The 26,907-nt window shown below is 38.5% G+C and overlaps 1 non-coding gene across 1 annotated transcript; it reads right to left on the bottom strand.

Moving 5' to 3' along the window:
- Positions 1-559: 559 nt before the first annotated feature.
- Positions 560-666, bottom strand: LOC141636716 (small nucleolar RNA R71). The gene has a single exon (XR_012541308.1). It is a non-coding gene; the product is annotated as a small nucleolar RNA R71 (small nucleolar RNA).
- Positions 667-26,907: the final 26,241 nt, after the last annotated feature.

Genomic DNA, 26,907 nt, shown 5'->3' on the forward strand with positions numbered 1-26,907 from the left:
TCCTGAGATTGAGAAATCCTTGCGCGAGTTGAGACGATCACAAAGGGTATTACCGACAGAGGAAGAGTTGAGTACTCTGTCAAGCTACTACGAGAACGCTCTGTTCGAGGAAGATCCACCTACATCTCCTGCTTCTATTTCTTCAGCTGAGACAATCACTTCTCCAGAAATTCCAGTCATGGCTGAAGAAGCAACTATAGCAAGTCATTCTGAGCCGACAGCCGAAAACCTTTACAAGGGATTCGAATTACTTGGAGCTGATAGGAAATTCGAACCAAAGCCTTCCTATATCAACCTAGTTGAAAGGAACCAGTTCGGGGGAGCTGCAAATGAAGATGCAGCCAAGCATATGGAGATATTTATCGATTACTGCTGCTCTGTACCCCCGCCGACCGGTGTGACCCAGGACCAGATAAAGGAGACTATGTTTATATTTTCACTCCGTGATGCTACAAGGGAGTGGTACAGAGACCTGGACCGAGCCGCTCATGGGATCACCGACTGGAACTCCTTAGCCCTGGCATTTTATAAAAAGTACTTCTCTGCCTCGAAGACTAACGCCATTAGAGCTCAGATTACAAGCTTTAAATAAGGGCCGGATGAGAACTTTCATGAAGCATGGGTTCGTTTCAAGAAGCTGGTGCGAACCATACCTCACCATGGGTTCTAAAAATGGAGTCTTTGCAATCAGTTCTATAACGGGCTGTATGATGACCAGAGGGATATTTTGGATGCTGTAGCCAATGGCCGATTTGCTGAAAATATGGGAGAGACTAAGGGGTGGAAGATCATTGATGACTTAGCCATCCACAAGGCTGAGTATGGGAATTCCCGGGGGAATCAAAGGAGGAGTGTTGAATCTCCTTCTATAGCTGCACTTGAAGCTCTTACTGCAAGATTTGACAAGTATGAACTGGGAGGAGCTTCAAAAGGAGGTATTTACCAAGTAAATGCTGTGTCAGACGGTCCTTTCGTCTGCAGAAGGTGTGGAGCTCAGGGACATGTCTCAGAGAATTGTCCCAGTCCTTTCGAGTCTTGTGCTGCCTTTCAACACTATAGGCAGACAAACACCTACTATGAGCCTAATGTTCATCCCAACTTGAGTTGTAGTAGCCAGAATGTCCTAAATCCAACTCCACCTCCGCAACAGCAGCAGCAGCAAGCCTATGTACCCCCTCATCATAAGCAACAACAATATCAAAAACTTCCCTATGTGCCGCAGCAGCAACAATCTCAAAATTCCGAGTTTGCTGAGTTGAAGAATATGTTGCAAAAGGAGTCCCAAGCTAGAGAGGCTGGAATGAAACTTTTAAAAAGCCAAATTGCTCAGTTTGCTAGCAAGAGTACCACTCGAGCTCTGGGACACTTACCGACTCAAACTGACCAGAAAGAGACCCTAAATGCCATAACTTTAAGGAGTGGGTCGACCCTGAAGGGCCTGCTATGGTCGAGGATGCCACTGCAAAAGATGAGGCGAAACCGAGTCAGAATAAAGCTGTAACGAGTAATACAAAGAAAAAGGCGTCTACCAGGTATATCAGTCGATCGACTGATATACCCGGTCGATCGACTGAAGTGCGGGTTATAGGAGCTTCTGGAACCGTAGATCTCAGTCGATCGACTGAGCAAGGTGGTCGATCGACTGAGGCCACTGCTGATATTGAGAAATTTCGTCCTCCAATGCCCAATAATTTGAGAGACCACTTATTTCGGGGTACGACAACTCCAAAAGTATTGGGGCAAGACCCGAGTGCTGATGGGTCCGTCCCGATTCCGAAGTTCGACCCAATGTCGGTCAATGGCTTACATTTGAGACGGTCTGAAGAGGGTTCAAGCTTCGATAAAGAGAAGGTGGTGGACTTTCAGCCTAAGTCCAGGGATGCCGGCATGCGTGATTTAGAGGAAAGGGCTAAGCTGCTTCTTACAGCCTCGTATCCAGAGAGACTAGTGCCGACAAAGGAACAGGTATCTTTTAGTAAATTTGAAAATGTTGTTCGTAGTCTTAATGTACAAGTGCCTTTCCTTGAATTAGTGAATCAAGTGCCCGCTTATATGAAGTTCATGAAGCAATTGCTTTCTAAAAAGAGGTCACTTGAAACCGTGCATACGGTTGCACTAACTGAGGAAACTTGCTCTTACTTGACTCATACTGCACCCCATAAGCTACAGGACTCGGGCAGCTTTTCCGTTCCATGTAATATAGGTACCTTCTCTATTGAAAAGGCATTATGTGACCTAGGAGCTAGCATTAGCGTCATGCCCTTAAGCCTTGCTAGGAAGCTAAAATTGACTAGGTTTGCGATCACGAGACATGACATTCGGATGGTGACCGATCTGCGGTCCACCTATAGCGTCTAGAGGACATCCCCTGTGCAAATAGGGAAGTTTTTCTTCCACGTAGACTTTGTAGTACTAGATATGCCTGAGGATGCCCACATACCTATCATTCTAGGTAGGCCATTTCTGCACACTGCTGGTGCAGTTATTGATGTTGGTTCTGGGACCCTGACCTTCAAAGTGAGGAAGCATTCTATTGTCTTCGCCAAAACAACTAGGAAGAAGGACCCTATGTGGCTGTCACACCGTAATACGGTTTACGAAAAGAAATAATACTTTGTGCTTCCCGATATGCCTGTCTCTACTCCTATTCTGTCATAACCCCTCTGCCTCGGTTGGGAGCAAATTGGAGGAAGATTTGTCTATCTCTCGATATTGCGGAGCTGGTTTGGGAAGGAAGAGCCGCAAGTCGCTTTCCCGTGAAGAAGCCGATCATTCAAAGAGGAGGTCTTGGTTGCCTTAGCTATGGCACTGATGAGGAAGTTGATGACGAGCCGGTGAAAGTGAGAGAGTCCGATTTAGATTCTGATGAGTCCGAAGAGATCATTGACTGGGGAGATATAGAAGTTGTTGATCCGTTGAGTTCGGCGGATGTTGAAGCTAAGAAGGGTGCGGCTAAGAAGATGAGCATCGTTGAGGCTACCTCTAGTAGCCAGAAGCCAACGAAGTGGGCCATACCATGGCTATTCTTGATCAACTATTAGTTGATCAAATGCTTTATCAAACATTTACTTTATTGCTTTTACGACTATTTACCGTATTTTGTGTGCGCGAGACTTCGCATTTATTTTTGTTGCTTAGGATTTTTAAGTACTTTAGACTTTGGTTTGGGTTTTACGCAATTTTGAGCGCGTATTATTATGCACTTGCAGGTTTTTAGACCCCATTAGCTCAAGTAATTGAGCAAATACGAAGAAATCAAAAATTTACAGCAGCTTTCCCAGTCGATCGACTGCCTTCCATGGTCGATCGACTGAGTTGCGCATCTCAGGAGTTTCTGTTCCTGTTCACTTTGGTCGATCGACTGCCATCTGTGGTCGATCGACCACCACCTTCTTTGTACTGCTCACGACGACCTTTTCCTCTTTGTGTTGGGTCATTTTGCGGGATTAAGGGAGTTTTATACTCTATTTTATTTCCCGACTCATTTCTGATTTCTTCCATTTTCGTAGCTTTGCACATAATTACCGCTCCTTCATTGCTTTCTCGGTTTTATGCGTGGTTCTTTGTTTGTCTTTTCAGGTATTTATTGGTAGCACTGCTGGCTACTGAAACCTCCTAGCTCACACTGGTTTGGGGAGGTTTCCTTTGCTACGGTTAAAGTCTTGTGAGTTTCTAAGTCTTTACTTCATGTTTTATTTATTTAATTTTCTCGCTAATTCCCGTTTATCTTTTCTTCATTACAAGATTTTGCACAATGGGGACATTGTGCGATTTGGTTTGGGGAATGGTTTTGCGTCGCATATCATTTACTTGCATTCACGTTTACATTTTGTTTTGCATTGCTTTTTCATTTCATATATATATACAAAAATCCAAAAAAAAAATTGATTGAAAAATTTCAAAAATTCAAAAAAATGCACCTTTATTTTAGCATATAGGTCGGGTCGGAACGGTAGTATTTCAATGATGACATTGCATTTGTACCTGTTTTTGCCTAAGCCTTGCTTGATTAACATGTTATTAGTAGAATCATATAAGTGCATACCTACGAGTTTTCGTTAATTGTTTGCTGAACTTGAGACTTGACTTAGAATTTTGGCAAGCTACATCATATTTCTAAGATTTAGAGCCTATAACTGGTGACATCTATGACCAGTTTATCTAGGTTGTGAGTAGTATTCCTAATGAGGCATGTTAAGTAAATGTGCATAAATATGAACTTAATCTGCTTAATACCTGTATGCATTCGGTTTGTGGTCTGTCGACACATGTGGTAGAGGTTTCCCTTTATTCATTTTACCCATGAACTCGACACTGCCAAAAATATCCTTTTTGTCCTATTTACTACATCCTACATTTAGCCTGTCCTTTGTCAAGCTAGTAGTCTATGTTCTTGGGATTGTTACTTAGTTTTTGGTAGCATTTGCTCTTATATGAGATTTTGTTGGGAAGATGAAATGAAGGAGGAAAGAAGTTGAAAGGAAAGAAAAAGAAACAAAAAGAAAAAAATGATTCGAAAAAATGAAAAAAAAAAGAGTTCTTTACTGTTCATAGCAGTCGATCGACTGCCAATTCTGGTCGATCGACTGAGGTTCGAAAGAAAAGAAGAAATCAATTCGCATAGTTCATAACCCTTATCTTTTGGCGATTTTTGCTCCCATGTTGCATTAGTATCTTATTGGGAGTTAGTTGATTACTTTTATACCGGGAGATTGTGAGATTTGTGCTTGCTATAGCACCGTTTCGTTTGATTTTGAGCAAGAAGAAGGATGTTGCGATATGGTTCCGTTTTGGTACTAGCTTGATCACCTGTGCCTCCACTTTTCCATAAATGTTTTGCCTCTTCTTACCCATACCTCACATATCCACATATATACCTCGGCATGTGTCATGGTCTTTTGTTGGTTGGAATGCATATGTACGGTTGTAGAGATTGTTTTCATATTATATTGCAAACATGTTCTTATAGGTCATAGTTAGGTGAGAGTCTGTACAAAATGAATTCTTTCTATCCTCTTATATATTCACCTGTGCTTATGTGTGATATGAGCGACCCGTGAGAGTCCAATTAGATAAGTCTCTATAGTTGACAGTTCAACAATTTTCTAACGACTTCATGACTCGTTTGCATGATTCACATTACTGATTGATTGTTGGTTGTTGCATTAAAATGGTTTAGGCTTTACATGTTGTAATTCGCTCTGAGATTGAACTCGTTCCATTAAGTTTTAGGATCGAGTCTAATTCTTGCTTGGGGACAAGCAAGGGTTTGGTTTGGGGAAGTTTGATGCGTGTCTTTTATATGATGTTTTATACCTCATTTTACACGCATTTTACAGCTCATTTTAGTAGTTTATGCTATTATTCTCCCTATTTCCGTCTACTTTCGTGTTTTTGTACATTATTGTAGAAATGTGAAGAATTCAACGGAAATTGAGCTAAATCCGTCCCCGAGTATCCTGCATTGCATTTGGACGTGGAGTATTCACTTAAGGAACGAGCTTGGTGCGCATTTCAAGGCCCGAAAGACAAATCCACGAGATCATAGAAGTCAAGTACCAGCTAGAGCGGTCAATTGACCACTAACTTCAGTCGATCGACCAAATCACGGGATCCAGAGGCTACTGTACACTGGTAGTCAGTCGATCGACCGCCCTTCTTAGTCGATCGACCACATCGCTGCTTCAGACGAGAATTAAAAGATCGAGGAAGTTAAAGCCCATTGTGTTTAGGTTTTAATAATAAGTTTTACGTATATTAGCTATATAACATAACCTAGTTTCTAGAGATTTTCATTCAGAAATTTACCTAGTTTTACATTCAGTTTAGTTTATAAAATAATTTGGGTTCGGAAATATTGTTTTGGGAAAGGATTTTCTTTCGAGCTTTTAATCATCCTTCTGCAAATTTCGGTATTCCTTCTGTTCTACTTCAGTTTATTTTTATCGCATTGATAGTATAGAAATCGCTAGCTAGTTTCCCAAAGCCGATTTTGTTGTTTTATGTTGTCTATTTGTTCAATCGTCTTAATCATGAATTCGATAGTAAATTACGTCAATTTCATTGTTGTTATCATCTCTAGTATGAGTAGCTAAATTGCTTGTGCTAGGATGTAGGGAAACTATAGTGTAGGCGGCGTAGAATAATGCGGACTGAATCGTGTGTCAGTCGATCGACTGACATACTTGGTCGATCGACTGACCTTGTGGGGTTTTACTTTCGTTTTAATTGTTTTAAGTTCTTTATTCGACAAATCGAGTGCACACGACTAGTTGAATATTTAGGATATGACTGACCCATTAGATCGAGAGATAGGGACAGTTGTTAGATCACCAATTAAAATGACTAAACTATGCTGAGATCGAAAGATAGGTAAAGTTTAGATTATAAGTCACTTTTCAGGACAAGAGTCAGTATTAGTGATATTAGGGACTTATAGCGAGATCGAAAGATGCTATCTGTTAAGAGTGGACCGAGAGGACCTCTTGTTTCCCGCCTCATGTGTTTGATTTAGACCGACTTAGTTTGTCACGCCGCCGAAACTATAGTGAACCGACCATCCTAGTACCCCTTCTTTTTTCTCTGCTTTATCCGTTTATTTAGTTTATTGTGTTTTATTGCTTTTAGTATAGACCCAATCAATTCAACCCCACTTTCGTTACCTTAGACTAAGTTAGACAATTAGAAATTACATTCGCCTCCTTGTGGTTCGACCACATTTACCACTAGCCTAGGTTAGTTTTAATAGGAAAATATAAATCTTATTTTTGGTACCTACAACGACGGGTATCAAATTTTGGCGCCGTTGCCGGGGAGGCAATTGTTCTAATTTTTAGTTGGTTTTATTTAGTCTTTCTTAGTTTAAAGGACACCTGTTCCTTAAACTTTTCTTATATTCTTTTTGTAGTTTCTTCTTCTGCGCAGATCACAGGGTGGTGAACTAGTACCGTTCAATCCTGAGATTGAGAAATCCTTGCGCGAGTTGAGACGATCACAAAGGGTATTACCGACAGAGGAAGAGTTGAGTACTCTGTCAAGCTACTACGAGAACGCTCTGTTCGAGGAAGATCCACTTACATCTCCTGCTTGTATTTCTTCAGCTGAGACAGTCACTTCTCCAGAAATTCCAGTCATGGCTGAAGAAGCAACTATAGCAAGTCATTCTGAGCCGACAGCCGAAAACCTTTACAAGGGATTCGAATTACTTGGAGCTAATAGGAAATTCGAACCAAAGCCTTCCTATATCAACCTAGTTGAGAGGAACCAGTTCGGGGGAGCTGCAAATGAAGATGCAGCCAAGCATATGGAGATATTTATCGATTACTGCTGCTCTGTACCCCCGCCGACCGGTGTGACCCAGGACCAGATAAAGGAGACTATGTTTATATTTTCACTCCGTGATGCTACAAGGGAGTGGTACAGAGACCTGGACCGAGCCGCTCATGGGATCACCGACTGGAACTCCTTAGCCCTGGCATTTTATAAAAAGTACTTCTCTGCCTCGAAGACTAACGCCATTAGAGCTCAGATTACGAGCTTTAAATAAGGGCCGGATGAGAACTTTCATGAAGCATGGGTTCGTTTCAAGAAGCTGGTGCGAACCATACCTCACCATGGGTTCTAAAAATGGAGTCTTTGCAATCAGTTCTATAACGGGCTGTATGATGACCAGAGGGATATTTTGGATGATGTAGCCAATGGCCGATTTGCTGAAAATATGGGAGAGACTAAGGGGTGGAAGATCATTGATGACTTAGCCACCCACAAGGCTGAGTATGGGAATTCCCGGGGGAATCAAAGGAGGAGTGTTGAATCTGCTTCTATAGCTGCACTTGAAGCTCTTACTGCAAGATTTGACAAGTATGAACTCGGAGGAGCTTCAAAAGGAGGTATTTACCAAGTAAATGCTGTGTCAGACGGTCCTTTCGTCTGCAGAAGGTGTGGAGCTCAGGGACATGTCTCAGAGAATTGTCCCAGTCCTTTCGAGTCTTGTCTTTTTCAACACTATAGGCAGACAAACACCTACTATGAGCCTAATGTTCATCCCAACTTGAGTTGGAGTAGCCAGAATGTCCTAAATCCAACTCCACCTCCGCAAAGAAGCAAGAAGAAAAAGCCTATGTACCCCCTCATCATAAGCAACAACAATATCAAAAACTTCCCTATGTGCCGTAGCAGCAACAATCTCAAAATTCCGAGTTTGCTGAGTTGAAGAATATGTTGCAAAAGGAGTCCCAAGATAGAGAGGCTGGAATGAAACTTTTAGAAAGCCAAATTGCTCAGTTTGCTAGCAAGAGTACCACTCGAGCTCCGGGACACTTACCGACTCAAACTGACCAGAAAGAGACCCTAAATGCCATAACTTTAAGGAGTGGGTCGACCCTGAAGGGGCCTGCTATGGTCGAGGATTACACTGCAAAAGATGAGGCGAAACCGAGTCAGAATAAAGCTGTAACGAGTAATACAAAGAAAAAGGCGTCTACCAGGTATATCAGTCGATCGACTGATATACCCGGTCGATCGACTGAAGTGCGGGTTATAGGAGCTTCTGGAACCGTAGATCTCAGTCGATCGACTGAGCAAGGTGGTCGATCGACTGAGGCCACTGCTGATATTGAGAAATTTCGTCCTCCAATGCCCAATAATTTGAGAGACCACTTATTTCGGGGTACGACAACTCCAAAAGTATTGGGGCAAGACCCGAGTGCTGATGGGTCCGTCCCGATTCCGAAGTTCGACCCAATGTCGGTCAATGGCTTACATTTGAGACGGTCTGAAGAGGGTTCAAGCTTCGATAAAGAGAGGGTGGTAGACTTTCAGCCTAAGTCCAGGGATGCCGGCATGCGTGATTTAGAGGAAAGGGCTAAGCTGCTTCTTACAGCCTCGTATCCAGAGAGACTAGTGCCGACAAAGGAATAGGTATCTTTTAGTAAATTTGAAAATGTTGTTCGTAGTCTTAATGTACAAGTGCCTTTCCTTGAATTAGTGAATCAAGTGCCCGCTTATATGAAGTTCATGAAGCAATTGCTTTCTAAAAAGAGGTCACTTGAAACCGTGCATACGGTTGCACTAACTGAGGAAACTTGCTCTTACTTGACTCATACTGCACCCCATAAGCTACAGGACCCGGGTAGCTTTTCCGTTCCTTGTAATATAGGTACCTTCTCTATTGAAAAGGCATTATGTGACCTAGGATCTAGCATTAGCGTCATACCCTTAAGCCTTGCTAGGAAGCTAAAATTGACTAGGTTTGCAGTCACAGACATGACAGTTCAGATGGCTGACCGATCTGCGGTCCAGCCTATAGGCGTCCTAGAGGACATCCCTGTGCAAATAGGGAAGTTTTTCTTCCACGTAGACTTTGTAGTCCTAGATATGCCTGAGGATGCCCACATACCTATCATTCTAGGTAGGCCATTTCTGCACACTGCTGGTGCAGTTATTGATGTTGGTTCTGGGACCCTGACCTTCAAAGTGTGGAAGCATTCTATTGTCTTTGCCCAAACAGCTAGGAAGAAGGACCCTATGTGGCCTGTCACCTGTAATACGGTTTCTGAAAAGAAATAATACTTTGTGCTTCCTGATATGCCTGTCTCTACTCCTATTCCTGTCATAACCCCTCTGCCTCAGATTGGGAGCAAATTGGAGGAAGATTTGTCTATCTCTGATATTGCAGGAGCTGGTTTGGGGAAGGAAGAGCCGCAAGTCGCTTCAGCTGTGAAGAAGCCGATCATTCAAAGAGGAGGTCTTGGTTGCCTTAGCTATGGCACTGATGAGGAAGTTGATGACGAGCCGGTGAAAGTGAGAGAGTCCGATTTAGATTCTGATGAGTCCGAAGAGATCATTGACTAGGGAGATATAGAAGTTGTTGATCCGTTGAGTTCGGCGGATGTTGAAGCTAAGAAGGGTGCGGCTAAGAAGATGAGCATCGTTGAGGCTACCTCTAGTAGCCAGAAGCCAACGAAGTGGGCCATACCATGGCTATTCTTGATCAACTATTAGTTGATCAAATGCTTTATCAAACATTTACTTTATTGCTTTTACGACTATTTACCGTATTTTGTGTGCGCGAGACTTCGCATTTATTTTTGTTGCTTATGATTTTTAAGTACTTTAGACTTTGGTTTGGGTTTTACGCAATTTTGGGCGCGTATTATTATGCACTTGCAGGTTTTTAGACCCCATTAGCTCAAGTAATTGAGCAAATACGAAGAAATCAAAAATTTACAGCAGCTTTCCCAGTCTATTGACTGCCTTCCATGGTCGATCGACTGAGTTGCGCATCTCAGGAGTTTCTGTTCCTGTTCACTTTGGTCGATCGACTGCCATCTGTGGTCGATCGACCACTGCCGCTGCTGTACCTGTTCACGACCTTTCCCCTGCTGTGTTGGGTCATTTTGCGGGATTAAGGGAGTTTTATACTCTATTTTATTTCCCGACTCATTTCTGATTTCTTCCATTTTCGTAGCTTTGCACATAATTACCGCTCCTTCATTGCTTTCTCGGTTTTATGCGTGGTTCTTTGTTTGTCTTTTCAGGTATTTATTGGTAGCACTGCTGGCTACTGAAACCTCCTAGCTCACGCTGGTTTGGGGAGGTTTCCTTTGCTGCGGTTAAAGTCTTGTGAGTTTCTAAGTCTTTACTTCATGTTTTATTTATTTAATTTTCTCGCTAATTCCCGTTTATCTTTTCTTCATTACATGATTTTGCACAATGGGGACATTGTGCGATTTGGTTTGGGGAATGGTTTTGCGTCGCATATCATTTACTTGCATTCACGTTTACATTTTGTTTTGCATTGCTTTTTCATTTCATATATATATATATATACAAAAATCCAAAAAAAAAAATTGATTGAAAAATTTCAAAAATTCAAAAAAATGCACCTTTATTTTAGCATATCGGTCGGGTCGGAACGGTAGTATTTCAATGATGACATTGCATTTGTACCTGTTTTTGCCTAAGCCTTGCTTGATTAACATGTTATTAGTAGAATCATATAAGTGCATACCTACGAGTTTTCGTTAATTGTTTGCTGAGCTTGAGACTTGACTTAGAATTTTGGCAAGCTACATCATATTTCTAAGATTTAGAGCCTATAACTGGTGACATCTATGACCAGTTTATCTAGGTTGTGAGTAGTATTCCTTATGAGGCATGTTAAGTAAATGTGCATAAATATGAACTTAATCTGCTTAATACCTGTATGCATTCGGTTTGTGGCCTGTCGACACATGTGGTAGAGGTTTCCCTTTATTCATTTTACCCATGAACTCGACACTGCCAAAAATATCCTTTTTGTCCTATTTACTACATCCTACATTTAGTCTGTCCTTTGTCAAGCTAGTAGTCTATGTTCTTGGGATTGTTACTTAGTTTTTGGTAGCATTTGCTCTTATATGAGATTTTGTTGGGAAGATGAAATGAAGGAGGAAAGAAGTTGAAAGGAAAGAAAAAGAAACAAAAAGAAAAAAATGATTCGAAAAAATGAAAAAAAAAAGAGTTCTTTACTGTTCATAGCAGTCGATCGACTGCCAATTCTGGTCGATCGACTGAGGTTCGAAAGAAAAGAAGAAATCAATTCGCAACCCTTATCTTTTGGCGATTTTTGCTCCCATGTTGCATTAGTATCTTATGGGGAGTTAGTTGATTACTTTTATACCGAGAGATTGTGAGATTTGTGCTTGCTATAGCACCGTTTCGTTTGATTTTGAGCAAGAAGAAGGATGTTGCGATATGGTTCCGTTTTGGTACTAGCTTGATCACCTGTGCCTCCACTTTTCCATAAAGGTTTTGCCTCTTCTTACCCATACCTCACATATCCACATATATACCTCGGCATGTGTCATGGTCTTTTGTTGGTTGGAATGCATATGTACGGTTGTAGAGATTGTTTTCATATTATATTGCAAACATGTTCTTATAGGTCATAGTTAGGTGAGAGTCTGTACAAAATGAATTCTTTCTATCCTCTTATATATTCACCTGTGCTTATGTGTGATATGAGCGACCCGTGAGAGTCCAATTAGATAAGTCTCTATAGTTGACAGTTCAACAATTTTCTAACGACTTCATGACTCGTTTGCATGATTCACATTACTGATTGATTGTTGGTTGTTGCATTAAAATGATTTAGGCTTTACATGTTGTAATTCGCTCTGAGATTGAACTTAATCCATTAAGTTTTAGGATCGAGTCTAATTCTTGCTTGGGGACAAGCAAGGGTTTGGTTTGGGGAAGTTTGATGCGTGTCTTTTATATGATGTTTTATACCTCATTTTACACGCATTTTAGAGCTCATTTTAGTAGTTTATGCGATTATTCTCCCTATTTCCGTCTACTTTCGTGTTTTTGTACATTATTGTAGAAATGTGAAGAATTCAACGGAAATTGAGCTAAATCCGTCCCCGAGTATCCTGCATTGCATTTGGACGTGGAGTATTCACTTAAGGAACGAGCTTGGTGCGCATTTCAAGGCCCGAAAGACAAATCCACGAGATCATAGAAGTCAAGTACCAGCTAGAGCGGTCAATTGACCACTACCTTCAGTCGATCGACCAAATCACGGGATCCAGAGGCTACTGTACACTGGTAGTCAGTCGATCGACCGCCCTTCTTAGTCGATCGACCACATCGCTGCTTCAGACGTGAATTAAAAGATCGAGGAAGTTAAAGCCCATTGTGTTTAGGTTTTAATAATAAGTTTTACGTATATTAGCTATATAACGTAACCTAGTTTCCAGAGATTTTCATTCAGAAATTTACCTAGTTTTACATTCAGTTTAGTATATAAAATAATTAGGGTTCGGAAATATTGTTTCGGGAAAGGATTTTCGTTCGAGCTTTTAATCATCGTTCTGCAAATTTCGGTATTCCTTTTGTTCTACTTCAGTTTATTTTTATCGCATTGATAGTATAGAAATCGCTAGCTAGTTTCCCAAAGCCGATTTTGTTGTTTTATGTTGTGTATTTGTTCAATCGTCTTAATCATAAATTCGATAGTAAATTACGTCAATTTCATTGTTGTTATCATCTCTAGTATGAGTAGCTAAATTGCTTGTGCTAGGATGTAGGGGAATTATAGTGTAGGCGGCGTAGAATAATGTGGACTGAATCGCGTGTCAGTCGATCGACTGACATACTTGGTCGATCGACTGACCTCGTGGGGTTTTACTTTCGGTTTAATTGTTTTAAGTTCTTTATTCGACAAATCGAGTGCACACGACTAGTTTAATATTTAGGATATGACTGAGCCATTAGATCGAGAGATAGGGACACTTGTTAGATCACCAATTAAAATGACTAAACTATGCTGAGATCGAAAGATAGGTAAAGTTTAGATTATAAGTCACTTTTCAGGACGAGAGTCAGTATTAGTGATATTAGGGACTTATAGCGAGATCGAAAGATGCTATCTGTTAAGAGTGGACCAAGAGGACCTCTTGTTTCCCGCCTCATGTGTTTGATTTAGACCGACTTAGTTTGCTGCCGCCGAAACTATAGTGAACGGACCATCCTTGTACCCCTTCTTTTATCTGTTTTATCCGTTTATTTAGTTTATTGTCTTTTATTGCTTTTAGTATAGACCCAATCAATTCAACCCCCACTTTCGTTACCTTAGACTAAGTTAGACAATTAGAAATTACATTCGCCTCCTTGTGGTTCGACCCTGTTACCACTAGCCTAGGTTAGTTTTAATAGGAAAATATAAATCTTATTTTTGGTACCTACAACGACGGGTATCACTAACCATAGTTTCTAGTTCGAATGATCCAATCACTATCTATTGTGATAATAGAGGTGCCATCTTCCAGGTTAAGGAGCCTAAGTCTAGCAACAAGTCTAGACATGTACATCGGAAGGCTCACCTGATCCGTGATTACGTGGAGCAAGAGGAGATAGTGATTGACAAGATTGTTTCGGATGACAACATCGTGGAGCCTCTCACTAAACCATTGAAATATGATAAGCATGAAGGGCACGTTATTTCCATGGGAATTAAACGTGTTCCTGAGTTGTAGTAGTTGATTATGGATTCGATACATTATCTTTTTCATATACTATTTATAACTTCATCGTTTTATTTCATATTTTATTTTTAATGTGGATTGTACGACAACATTGAACGCCACAAAGTGAACTGAATTACATTATATTTGTTTTGGTCCGTAATTGCCTATATTAGCTGATAACTCTGGCTATTATATTGTGAAGTTGATTGATGGTGGGTTCAACGAGCCATAAGTCAAACAGTTGGCTGATCGATCACAGATGCGAGTTATAACTATACCTCATAGGACAAATTGTGACAACGTAATGGAGTCCTAAATGTTTAAAAACATTCGGTGCCAGGTCATGGATTGGACGTCCATTGTGTTCCTAGAGTCGATTCTTTTGACTATCGACTGTCTCTTGAGATTAAGGCAGTTTTTGGGTGACTTTGGTTTCTTTCTCATGGTCGATCGTAACAGGAGGCTAAGCAGATTTTCACTGAGTCATTTCATACTGTGCTTATATCTGCAGGATTCGAGTTGAAGAAAATATCCAACCTTTATCAGGTTTAGTCATATCTCAGGGCCACTCGAGGAGTTGTAACTGAAATGTTTGGCCACGCTCGAATGATGATTCATTTATCAGTTAAGTTACTCTCTAGTCGGGAAAACCACTCTTGATATCGATCACTTGAAAAATACGACCTTTGTGAATACGGATTTTGCAAATTGTTTTACATTGAGTGGGAGAAATTTTAGGATATGAGAATCGGTTATCGCACATACACTTGTGAGGACAAGTGGGAGATTGTTGGAGCTAGTGTCCTCCACAGTTGGTGTGATAACGTATATAAATCTCTTATAGGTTCACAAGGGTATACTTAATATTTTATCAGTTGATTAACGTTTACTTAATAACGGTTGGCTTGCTAGAAGTTTGACGTTATTATCATACTGATGGCGGTGATCAACTGGTCCCTAAAAGTCACACCTAAAGGATGTGTTTGAGAGATGTGATTGTATGAAGATATAATCACATTGATGCCTTATATGACTAAAAGCTTAGTCCATGTATTCGACTAAACAGTTAGTCAATGTGATGATGAGACGATTATTTAATACAATTAAATAATACCAGCTGAGACGAATTAATTGTTAAATTCGTAAATTGAATATAAACTGTTATATTTAATTAATGTATATAATGTTATCTTAAACGAATTAAGATGTTAATTCGTAATTAAACGTAACCAGTTATATTTAATTAGCGAATTATAAATATGTTATATTTATAGTTAATGTATATATTATGCGAAATTGTCATAATAAAATGTTGACAGACCGGTATTAATAAATCGACTACAAACTGTTGTGCATAGACTTATTAATACATGTCGACATAAATTGACAATTGAGAAAATAATACACAATTTATACAATTGAGAACAACCAAAATATGAAGATTTTTCTCCTTATTCTTGTGGTTGGTGAAACCGAGATAGAGAGAAAAAGGGAAAGAATAAAATCTTCCCATTTGACTCCCTTTGCACGGTTTAAGAAAACAAAAAGAGAAGAAAATATCCCCCCCTAATTACACTCATTTACACGGTTATATGAGAGAGAGAGGGAGATCATTTTACTTACTCATTTTTTACCTAAAAACCTCTCATCACAAAACCCTAAAAACTTCTCTCAAATTAGTTGAAATTAGGGTTCTTATTCTAGCAAAAAGAAAGGCATTTCTTAAAGCATTTTGGGTGCAACGATTAGGAGAATATCGATCTCGATATTGTGCATAGGCCAAATTGCTATGACCAAAGGTTGATTCTAATCTCTATACTTTTGTTTTTGCAAATCCGTTTATGACTAGTTATTTCATAATTATAATTTCGTTACAATCCGAAATTTTCTTGACGAAATATACCGATATTTCCCACATATAACTGGTGACATTCATGACCGGTTTATATAGGAATTAAGAGTAGTACTCCTTGCATAGCATGTTTATCACTTTTGCACTTTTATGAAATTATATTGCTTGTCACTTGCATACATTCGGGTTTGTGTTCGGTGTCACATGCAGGGAGGTGCTACAAATCCCCTTTCCTACATTTTTCACCCATTTAGCTCCACTTAAGCCAAAATTAGCCTTTTTGACCCATTAGCTACATCCAAAACTAAGCCTGCCTAGTCAACCTAGTTTGTATGTCTTTTGTGGTATATGTATTCCGTCTGCGGTTTGGCCTGTTTTCATTATTGGAGTTGGTGGACGATGAAGAAAGGAAGAAATGAAAAAAAACAATTAAAAAAAAATGAGAAAGACGTGAATAAAGAAAAAAGAAAGAAAAAAAGAAAATAGAAAATAGAAAAAAAAAAAAAAGGAAAATCACGTGTGTGTAGTAAACCATGAGAAATAAAAAGTGTGAAAATTTTATTCAGCTTGTTGAATATTGAGACCGTACGTGTTCATTTTTATCTTTTGACGGTCTCACTCCTCCGTTTTATTCATATCGTTTTGAGGAGATTGTGTATTGGGTAGTGGGTTTTGTGCCAAAGAAGGGCACTTGTGTTTTATTTTTCAGTCAGTTGAGATTCGGACGGTCTTATATGGTCTTGTTTAGGAGCTAGCTTGACGCTTTACCTTCACATTTCCATAATTTGTTTTGCCTTTTCTCACCTGAACCTCACTTTCCCATACTATTTGTAAGCCCTCGGCTGTGACGGACATTGTTGGTTGGAATGTATGTGTAGTACTTGAATCGTCTATCATTTTTGTTGCATGAATGTTATGTAGGTCATAGTTTAGGCGAGTGTCTGTTTCTCTGTCTCTCTTATACATATATAATTCCCCATTTGCTTCATAAGAGAAGAGTGACCACGTGAGAGTCCGATTTTGTTGGTCTTGCAAGGTCTATAGGTCAACCCTGTTTATGGACATCTTATAACTCGTTTGCGTATTGACTGTTGTGGCTATAACTATTAATTTCTGTTGCATTAAATTTGTTTAAGTAGACAAGTTATAGCTAGCTCTGAACTTTATTTTTCCGTTCCATTAGTTTTGCATATAGTTTGCTTGGGGACAAGCAAAGGATTGGTTTGGGGAGATTTGATACGTGCATTTTATATAGTCCTTTCTGGCCTTTTTATGCACGTATTTCTATGCTATTATCGTAGTTTTATGCTACGAAATGCCCCAAATTGTCTACTTTGGTTTCTCTTGTATTATTTATAGGTATGAACCGGAAAAGAGCATAAAGAAGCCTAAAACATGTCCCTACGCATGCATTTAGGAGATGAGTTGTGTCGGAGCTTGCAAACTACTATTTTGAGATGCGCAAAGAAGTAAGATAGCTAGGCAAGCAAAGGAAGAAATTCAAATTACTAGTGCCTAATTTGAAGAGCCATATCTTGAGTTATTCAACTTATTTTCAGGTGATTCCAATTTGAGATGAAAGATTGTCTTCTTAGCTTTCCAACGCCACCAGAATCATCCTGTTTGCCCAAGTAACGAAGAAATGGCAGCTGTTTGAAGTTCAGTGCGCGAAGCAGGAATTGTGCGCTTGAAAGTACTCGATCGAGTACAATTATGTTCGATCGAGTCCTTTTTCTACTCGATCGAGTAGTTGCATTTTATGGTTTACTCGATCGAGTATTTATTTCACTCGATCGAGAGGTTTTAGCTTAATTTTTCTCGATCGAGTGGTTTAAAATCACTCGATCGAGTGGTTTGCTATTGGGCTCGGGCTTTTTAGTCTTATTTCGCTATTAGGTTTAATAAGAATTGTCTCCTTTATAAATAGGACGACGACAAACACATTTAAGAACACCTTTTTACACTAGACGATACTTTTCTACTGTTTTCGGTTTCCTCTCTTTTCCGGATTTACTGTAATTGTCTCTTTCCCTTCTCTCTTTTATTTAATGTTCGTTATTCTTCTTTCCTTTGTTTTCGCTCTTCCCTCTATTATGTCTAGCTAATTTTTCCCTGCTAGGATTACAGCATTCGATGAATGAATGTTAATTGCTAATTAGGTCTATAGATTGTTGTTGTTGTTTTTGTCTATGTTGTTAATCACTGCTACAATTGTATTCTACTAGTTGAGTCGACACAATTAGCTTATTTAATTTTGGTAAGCCTTGACCTAGACCGGAAGGTTGGAAGGGGTGAGACCTGCGGTGAACAATAGGTTGCGTTAGTGAGGGCGGAAGCTAAGCTAATTGTATTTTAGGGCGAATTGAGACCGGAAGGAGATATTTGTTGCCCCTTAGACCGACACATCGACTAATCTGTGACCTTAACTGCAATTAATTAACGTTCATCGATGAACCTATTGGAGCAAGTGTCCTCCACAGTTAGTGTGATAACGTGTATAAATCTCTTATAGGTTCACAGACTAAGTTTGAGAGATGTGATTATATGAAAATATAATCACATTGATTCCTTATATGACTAAAAGGTTAGTCCATGTATTTGACTAAAAGGTTAGTCAATGTGATGATGAGTCGATTATTTAATACAATTAAATAATATCAGCTGAGACGAATTAATTGTTAATTCGTAAATTGAATATAAACTGTTATATTTAATTAATGTATATAATGTTAGTTTAAACGAAATAAGATGTTAATCCGTAATTAAACATAAACGGTTATATTTAATTAGCAAATTATAAATATGTTATATTTATAGTTAATGTATATATTATACGAAATTGTCATAATAAATGTTGACAGACCGGTATTAATAAATCGACTACAAACTGTTGTGTGTGGACTTATTAATACATGACGACATAATGACACTTGATAAATATACACATTTTATACAAATTGATAACAACCTAAAATTAGAAGATTTTCTCCTTATTTTTTGTTGTGGGTCACACGATTTAAGGAAGAAAAAAAGGAGAAAAATATCTTCCTAATTCTCTCCATTGGATGGTTAAAAGAGTGAGAGGGGAATCATTTTTCTCTCTCAATTTTTAACCTAATACTCCCATCAAAACCCTAAAAAAAACCTACTATAAAAGAATTAGAAATTAGGGTTTTCTTTCTAGCAAGAAAGAAGCATTTCTCGGAGCATCTTGGGTGCAACGATTAGGAGAATATCGATCTCGATATTTGTTCTTAGGCCAAATTGCTAGGACCGGAGGTTAATTCTAATCTCAATTATTTTGTTTATGCAATTTCGTTTATGACTAGTAATTTCATATTTCATAATTTCGTTATAATCAGAATTTTCTTGATGAAATATACCGATATTTCCCACAGTGGTATCAGAGAATAGGCCACGAAATTATTTTATATGAATTTCATAAATTAAACAAACAAAAAAAATATAAAAAAAAATTCGGTCGCACCATTTTTTTTCTGCCGAGATGTTTTTTTTTATGCTTTGTTTCCATTTTGATTTATTGATATTGTTGTTTTAATATGTTAAGAAGATAATATGATAAATTTGTAGATGTTTTGATTTGATAAAAATTAAATTGATGTTTTGGCATACATGATGTTAAATTGTTGTTTAAGAATCATGATTCATTAATTTAATAATTTTCAAATCAATTGTGATGAATCAAATATTCAGATAATCGATTTAATCATAATTTAGATATTCTTTTTAAGAGGTTAAATTGAATCATCTAGTTTGGATCTATATTTAAATTAAATGTTGATGATTATGCCAATCTTGTTCTAGTAGCAATTTTAAACAAATTTGTTCATATTAAAAGGGTTGTTTTCGAAAAGAAAAAAAAAACTGTTTTTTTGTTTTTAGGGCAAATGCCGAGAGGTATGCCGAGGGCTATTAAAAAAAAAATCGGTTTTTGTTGTTTGTGTTTTGGCTAATAATTATTATACATTATATCTATAATGTATGATTGTTTGTTGTGAAAAAGTTCACAAATTTTAGATACCCAATTATTTTAAAGTGGTTTAAAATGATGTTAGATTAATTCATATTACAAGTTAATATGTATTAAAGATTGGAATTATTGTGAGTAATTGAGGAATTGTCACATAATTTTGATCATTTTAAAATAGGTGGCTTGGATAATTACTCTACATAATTAAGGAATTATGTCTTGAATGATTAATTTATTGTTGATGCATTTTATTTAGTTGTATGAATTGTTGAATGGTTTATTTAAGTATTTTTGCAATCGGTTGTATATTTGTATTACCTAGTGTGGCCTTAGTTGATTATGTTTTTGTAATGATGGAAACATAATCTTGATGTAATTTTGAGATCTCGAATCTCCTTTGGTTTTCTTTAGTATTATTTTTTGAAATTAGAATGTAAATAAGTTTATTTTGTAATTTATTATTTGTAATTTTTGAGAAGACTAAAGATGGAGATCGGATTGCTCACTCCCGCTACATGGACCAAGATGGAACATCAAGACATGCTTCTCGGGTCCTAGGAAGGATTCCAAAGTTGTATTTATGTTCATTTTGGTAGATAGGCCACACTACGACTTTGTTTTTATTTTACGTTTTTCCTTTCTTGTTGCTTTTCATCGCATGATAGTTAGTTCATCATATTCCGCCTAAACCAAACCACCTACTTATATGCATGAAAAATGACTCATATAGTTTGGATGTTTGTTATCAAGGACATAAAGATGTCACACTATTTTAAGCCATCATCTTAGTTTATTCATTCTCGCATGCTAGATATTAGTTCACTTAAAATGAAATAAAATAAAGTTGATGGGATCTTCCTCTATAACTAAAATTGAGACTAGTCTTTATAGGCCAAACAACTATGAATCCCTTCTTCGTCGGTAGGCATATAGGACCTTACTCTCCATGTGACCCCTTCTACGTTGGGTAAGTAGTTTGTGTTGACTTATTTTTCCTCAACATTATAATCTGAAGAGTTTCTCGTGATTATGATGGACTATAGATAGAATTTACAGAAACTTATCAACCAAGAATTCTAAAAGTAGAATTAGCCTAGAGGTTGGCTTATCAATTTACAGATAATTGAGTCGTGGGATCATTTATATAATTCTTGATGGTGGTCAATTGTATAAATGCTTGAGTCTTCGCATTATAACAGTTTTTGCATTAGACTTAAATCATAACGTTGAGTATGCTTATTATATTTTTCTTCTTCTTTACGCAATGTAGAATTCGTTTTATATTGATAATACTGCTTACAACAAATGGTTGGAAACAATGATATCCCTATGCCAAGTGCCACACTTGCACGCGAGTCCTGGCTCATAACTTTTATGGACCACATGAATCAGTCCACACGACTGAAGAATGACGGGTCCAACTTTGCGGACTGGGAGGCATCATTACGGAATGCTGCCATTGGTGACGGAAGCTTAAGTACTTCACTGAGCCAATACCGCCAAACCCAGGCCCCAATGCAAGAGCTAACGAGTCACTTGCTTATAGTGACTTCGTCATGGAAGCGGGTGCAATAAAGAACGTACTTATTTTTGCAATGGAAAAAAATTTGCAAAGACACTTCATTGCCCAAGGTGCAAACAAGATTTTCACCACGCTCACTAATGAGTTCTCAAAAGCACCTAGAATCGTTACTTATGGCAATACCTGTCGCTTCTTTGATGCGAAACTCCAGAAGGGCCAACCAGTTAGCCCACACATTCTTAACTTGATTGAGAATGTCGAGAAATTGGAGGCACTTGATTGCAAAATCAGTGAGAGCATAGTCATTGACCGTATGCTTCATTCACTTCATGACGGTTTTGCCCTCTTCAGGGCAAATTACTACATGAATGACATGAAGAAAAGTCCTCATGAGCTACACTCACTTCTCGTACAGACCGAGAAGGATATGAAATTGAGTGGGAGCATGAAGCAAGATGTTCTCATGATTTCTAACAAGAATAAGGGTAAGGGCAAAGGTTACAGCGGCCTAACTGTAGGAAAGCCAAAGTTTAAGAAGTTAGGAAACGGTAAGAGTGGGCCTGGTGAGACTAGTGGCTCACAAGACAAGGAAAAGAGCAAGGGCGGTAACATTGAGTGCCACCATTGTCACAACACTGGGCATTGGAGGAGGAACTGTCCCGTGTACCGTGAGGACATAAAAGAAGGACGCGTCACTCCTGTAGGTATGTCATCTTATATTCATATGATTGAGATTAACCATGCAAGTTTCAGAACTTGGGTTCTTGATGCTGGTTGTGGTTTTCATCTGTGTAATCATTTGCAGGGCCTAAAAAACATCACACCCCTCGCAAAGGTTGATGTTGACCTGCGAGTTGGGAATGGAGCAAGAGTTGTTGCAGTCTCATAGGGAACATACGTAATCCAGCTCCCGAGTGGTTTTGAGTTATATTTATAAAACTGTTACTATGTACCCAGTTTATCTAAGAATATTATTTCTGTTTCCGTACTTGATAAAGACGGTTTTTCATTTTCAATAAAGGACAATAGTTGTATTTTCTCTTTTAATGAAATGGTTTATGGCAAAGCAGTTTACATGAATGGAATTTATATCTTATATCAAACCACAGATATATTATATGTGAATAATAAGAAATTAAAGGTTGGTGACAAAGATCAAACTTATCTATGGCATTGTCGAATGGGACACATAAATGAAAAACGTGTAAATAAACTCATTGAGAGTGGGACTATCTCCACATTTGATTTCTCATCATTTGGCACGTGTGAATCATGTCTTATCGGCAAAATGACTCGAATTTCTTTCAAAGGTGTTGGAATGCGCGCTAATGACCTATTAGGACTCATACATACTGATGTATGTGGACTTATGTCAATCACCGCAAGAGACGGCTATAGATATTTTATCACTTTCACGGATGATTTGAGTAGATACGGATATGTCTACTTAATGAAGCATAAAAGTGAGTCTTTTGATAAATTCAAGGAATACCAGAATAAGGTTGAGAACCAACTGGGTAGAAAGGTTAAAGCACTCTGTTCAGATCGTGGTGGCGAATACCTTTCAAATGAGTTTGATCAACACCTTAAAGACTGTGGAATAGTTTTACAGTTAACTCCACCTGGAACACCTCAATTAAATGTTGTGTCCGAACCGAGAAATCGAACACTACTTTATATGGTTCGATCCATGATGAGTCACACGGTAGTACCTCATTCATTATGGGGTTTTGCTCTTTTGTCAGCTGCTCTTATACTTAACCGAAGTCCGTCTAAAGCTGTCGACAAGACTCCGTATGAAATATGGAAAGGAACGGTCCCTAACTTGTCCTTTATTCGGATTTGGGGCTGCGAGGCTTATGTCAAGTGGAGACACGAGGATAAGCTCGGTCCGCGATCGGTCAAGACATACTTTATTGGTTATCCAGAAGGAATGTTTGGTCATTACTTCTATTTGCCTACCGAAAATCGAGTTTTTGTTGCGGCTAGTGCAAAGTTCTTAGAGAAAGAATTTCTTGAGAAAAAGTCAAGTAATAAAACCTTCGAGCTGTCGAAGATTCAAGAACCAACAACCGAGGAACAAATGGAGGAAGATGTTCCTTCAACTAATGATATGGTTAACATACCTCAGGAACCTAGGAGGTCGGGTTGAGTCTCTAATCCTGCAGACAGATACATTGGTATGATCGAGGAAAATGACGTTTTGCTCCTAGAGAGTAATGAACCCGCTACCTATAAAGGTGCCATGACCTGTTCCGACTCTAAGCTATGGCTTGAAGCCATGCGATCCGAGGTGGACTCCATGTATGAGAATGACGTATGGGATCTTGTTGATTTACCAAACAAGGTACGACCTCTTCAGTGCAAATGGCTTTACAAAATAAAGCATTCTGTAGAAGGGCAACCAGATACCTATAAGGCACGACTAGTGGCAAAAGGTTTCACTCAAGTGCACGGATTGCATTATTATGAAATTTTTGCACCCATAGTTATGCTGCGTTCCATTCGGATAATCTTAGCGATTGCCGCTTTTAATGACTATGAAATTTGGCAGATGGATGTGAAAACCGCCTTCTTAAATGGTTATTTGGAGGAGGAATTGTATATGGTACAACCCGAAGGTTTCATAGATCCTGAAAATCCTAAGAAAGTGTGCAAGCTTAAACGTTCCATTTATGGACTTAAGCAAGCTTCTCGGAGTTGGAATCATCGTTTCGACCAGGTGATAAAAGAGTATGGTTTCACTCGATCGGTTGAGGAACCATGCTTATATGTCAAGTCGAGTGGGAGCAAGATTGTTTTCTTAATATTGTATGTTGATGACATACTCTTGATTGGGAATGATATTCCTCTTTTATCTTCGGTAAAAGGATGGCTGAAGAACCATTTCCAGATGAAAGATCTGGGTGAGGCACAACGCATATTGGGAATCCGTATCTATCGAGATAGATCACGATGGATGTTATCACTGAGTCATGAGTCTTATTTAGATAAGATTCTTGAAAGGTTCAGCATGACCAACTCCAAGAAGGGGAACCTTCCCATGACTTCTGGGATGCATTTGAGCAAGTCTCAGTCACCCAAGACACCGGAAGGGGTCGAACGCATGAGTCGTGTTCCTTATGCATCAGCCATAGGATCAATCATGTATGCCATGATATGCACACGTCCAGACGTGGCATATGCATTGAGTATGACGAGTCGGTACCAAGGCAATCCAGGTGAAACACACTGGATGGTCATTAAAAACATCCTTAAGTACCTACGGAGAACTAAGGATTGGGCATTGACTTATGGAGGAGATACTAAGCTATGTGCACCTCGGTTATGTAGATGCTAGCTTCCAAACGGATCGAGATGATTCAAAATCTCGGTGCTGATTCGTCTTTACTCTTAATGGTGTCATGGTCACCGGAAGAGTTCCAAACAGAAGTTGTAGCATTCTACTATCAATCTGAAGTACTATGCCGCTTGTATGAAAGGAAGCTATATGGATGCGTCAATTCTTATAAGGACTAACCATAGTTCCTAGTTCGAATGACCCAATTACCATCAATTGTGACAATAGAGGTGCCATCTTCCAGGCTAAGGAGCCTAAGACTAGCAACAAGTCTAGACATGTACATCGGAAGGCTCACCTGATCCGTGATTACGTGGAGCAAGAGGAGATAGTGATGGATAAGATTGCTTCGGATGACAACATTGCGGATCCTCTCACTAAACCATTGAAATCTGATAAGCATGAAGGGCACATTATTTCCATGGGAATTAAGCGTGTTCCGAAGTTGTACTAGTTGCTTATGGATTCGATACATTTTCTTTTTCATATGCTATTTATAACTTCATCGTATTATTTCATATTTTGTTTTTCATGTGGATTGTACGACAACATTGAACGCCACAAAGTGAACTGAATTACATTATATTTGTTTTGGTCCGTAATCGCCTACAGGAGCTGATAACTCTGGCTATTATATTGTGAAGTTGATTGATGGTGGGTTCAACGAGCCATAAGTAAAACGGTTGGCTGATCGATCACATATGTGAGTTATAACGATACCTCGTAGGACATTGTGACAACGTAATGGAGTCCTAAATGTTTAAAAAGATTCGGTGCCAGGTCGTGGATTGGACTTCCATTGTGTTCCTAGAGTCGATTCTTTTGACTATCGACTGTCTCTTGAGATTAAGGCAGTTTTTGGGTGACTTTGGTTTCTTTCTCATGGCCGACCTTAAAAGGAGGCTAAGAAGATTTTTACTGGGTCATTTCATACTGTGCTTATATCTGCAGGATTCGAGTTGAAAAAAATATCCAACCTTTATCAGGTTTAGTCATTTCTCAAGGCAACTCGAGGAGTTGTAACTGAAATGCATGGCCATACTCGAATGATGATTCGTTTATCAGTTAAGTTTTTCTCTAGTCGGGAAAACCACTCTTGATATTGATCACTTGTAAAATACGACCTTTGTGAATACGGATTTTGCAAATTGTTTAACATTGAGTGGGAGAAATTTTAGGATATGAGAATCGGTTATCGCACATACACTTGTGAGGACAAGTGGGATATTGCTGAAGCTAGTGTCCTCCACAGTTAGTGTGATAACGTGTATAAATGTCTTATAGGTTCACAAGGTATACTTAGTATTTTATCAGTTGGTTAACGTTTACTAATAACGTTTGGCTTGCTAGAAGTTTGACGTTATTATCATACTAATGGCGGTGATCAACTGGTCCCTAAAAGTCACACCCAAAGGATGTGTTTGAGAGATGTGATTATATGAAAATATAATCACATTGATGCCTTATATGACTAAAAGGTTAGTCCATATATTTGACTAAAAGGTTAGTCAATGTGATGATGAGTCGATTATTTAATACAATTAAATAATATCAGCTGAGACAAATTAATTGTTAGTTCGTAAATTGAATATAAACTGTTATATTTAATTAATGTATATAATGTTAGCTTAAACGAATTAAGATGTTAATTCGTAATTAAACATAAACGGTTATATTTAATTAGCAAATTATAAATATGTTATATTTATAGTTAATGTATATATTATACGAAATTGTCATAATAAATGTTGACAGACCGGTATTAATAAATCGACTACAAACTGTTGTGTGTGGACTTATTAATACATGACGACATAAATGACAATTGATAAATATACACATTTTATACAAATTGATAACAACCTAAAATAAGAATATTTTCTCCTTATTTTTGGTTGTGGGTCACACGATTTAAGGAAGAAAAAAAGGAGAAAAATATCTTCCTAATTCTCTCCTTTGGATGGTTAAAAGAGTGAGAGGGGAATCATTTTTCTCTCTCAATTTTTAACCTAATACTCTCATCAAAACCCTAAAAAAAAACCTACTCTAAAAGAATTAGAAATTAAGGTTTTCTTTATAGCAAGAATGAGGCATTTCTCGGAGCATCTTGGCTGCAACGATTAGGATAATATCGATCTCGATATTTGTTCTTAGGCCAAATTGCTAGGACCGGAGGTTAATTCTAATCTA

The sequence above is a fragment of the Silene latifolia genome, chromosome Y (genome assembly GCF_048544455.1).
Source record: "Silene latifolia isolate original U9 population chromosome Y, ASM4854445v1, whole genome shotgun sequence".
In the NCBI taxonomy this organism is placed as follows: domain Eukaryota; kingdom Viridiplantae; phylum Streptophyta; class Magnoliopsida; order Caryophyllales; family Caryophyllaceae; genus Silene; species Silene latifolia.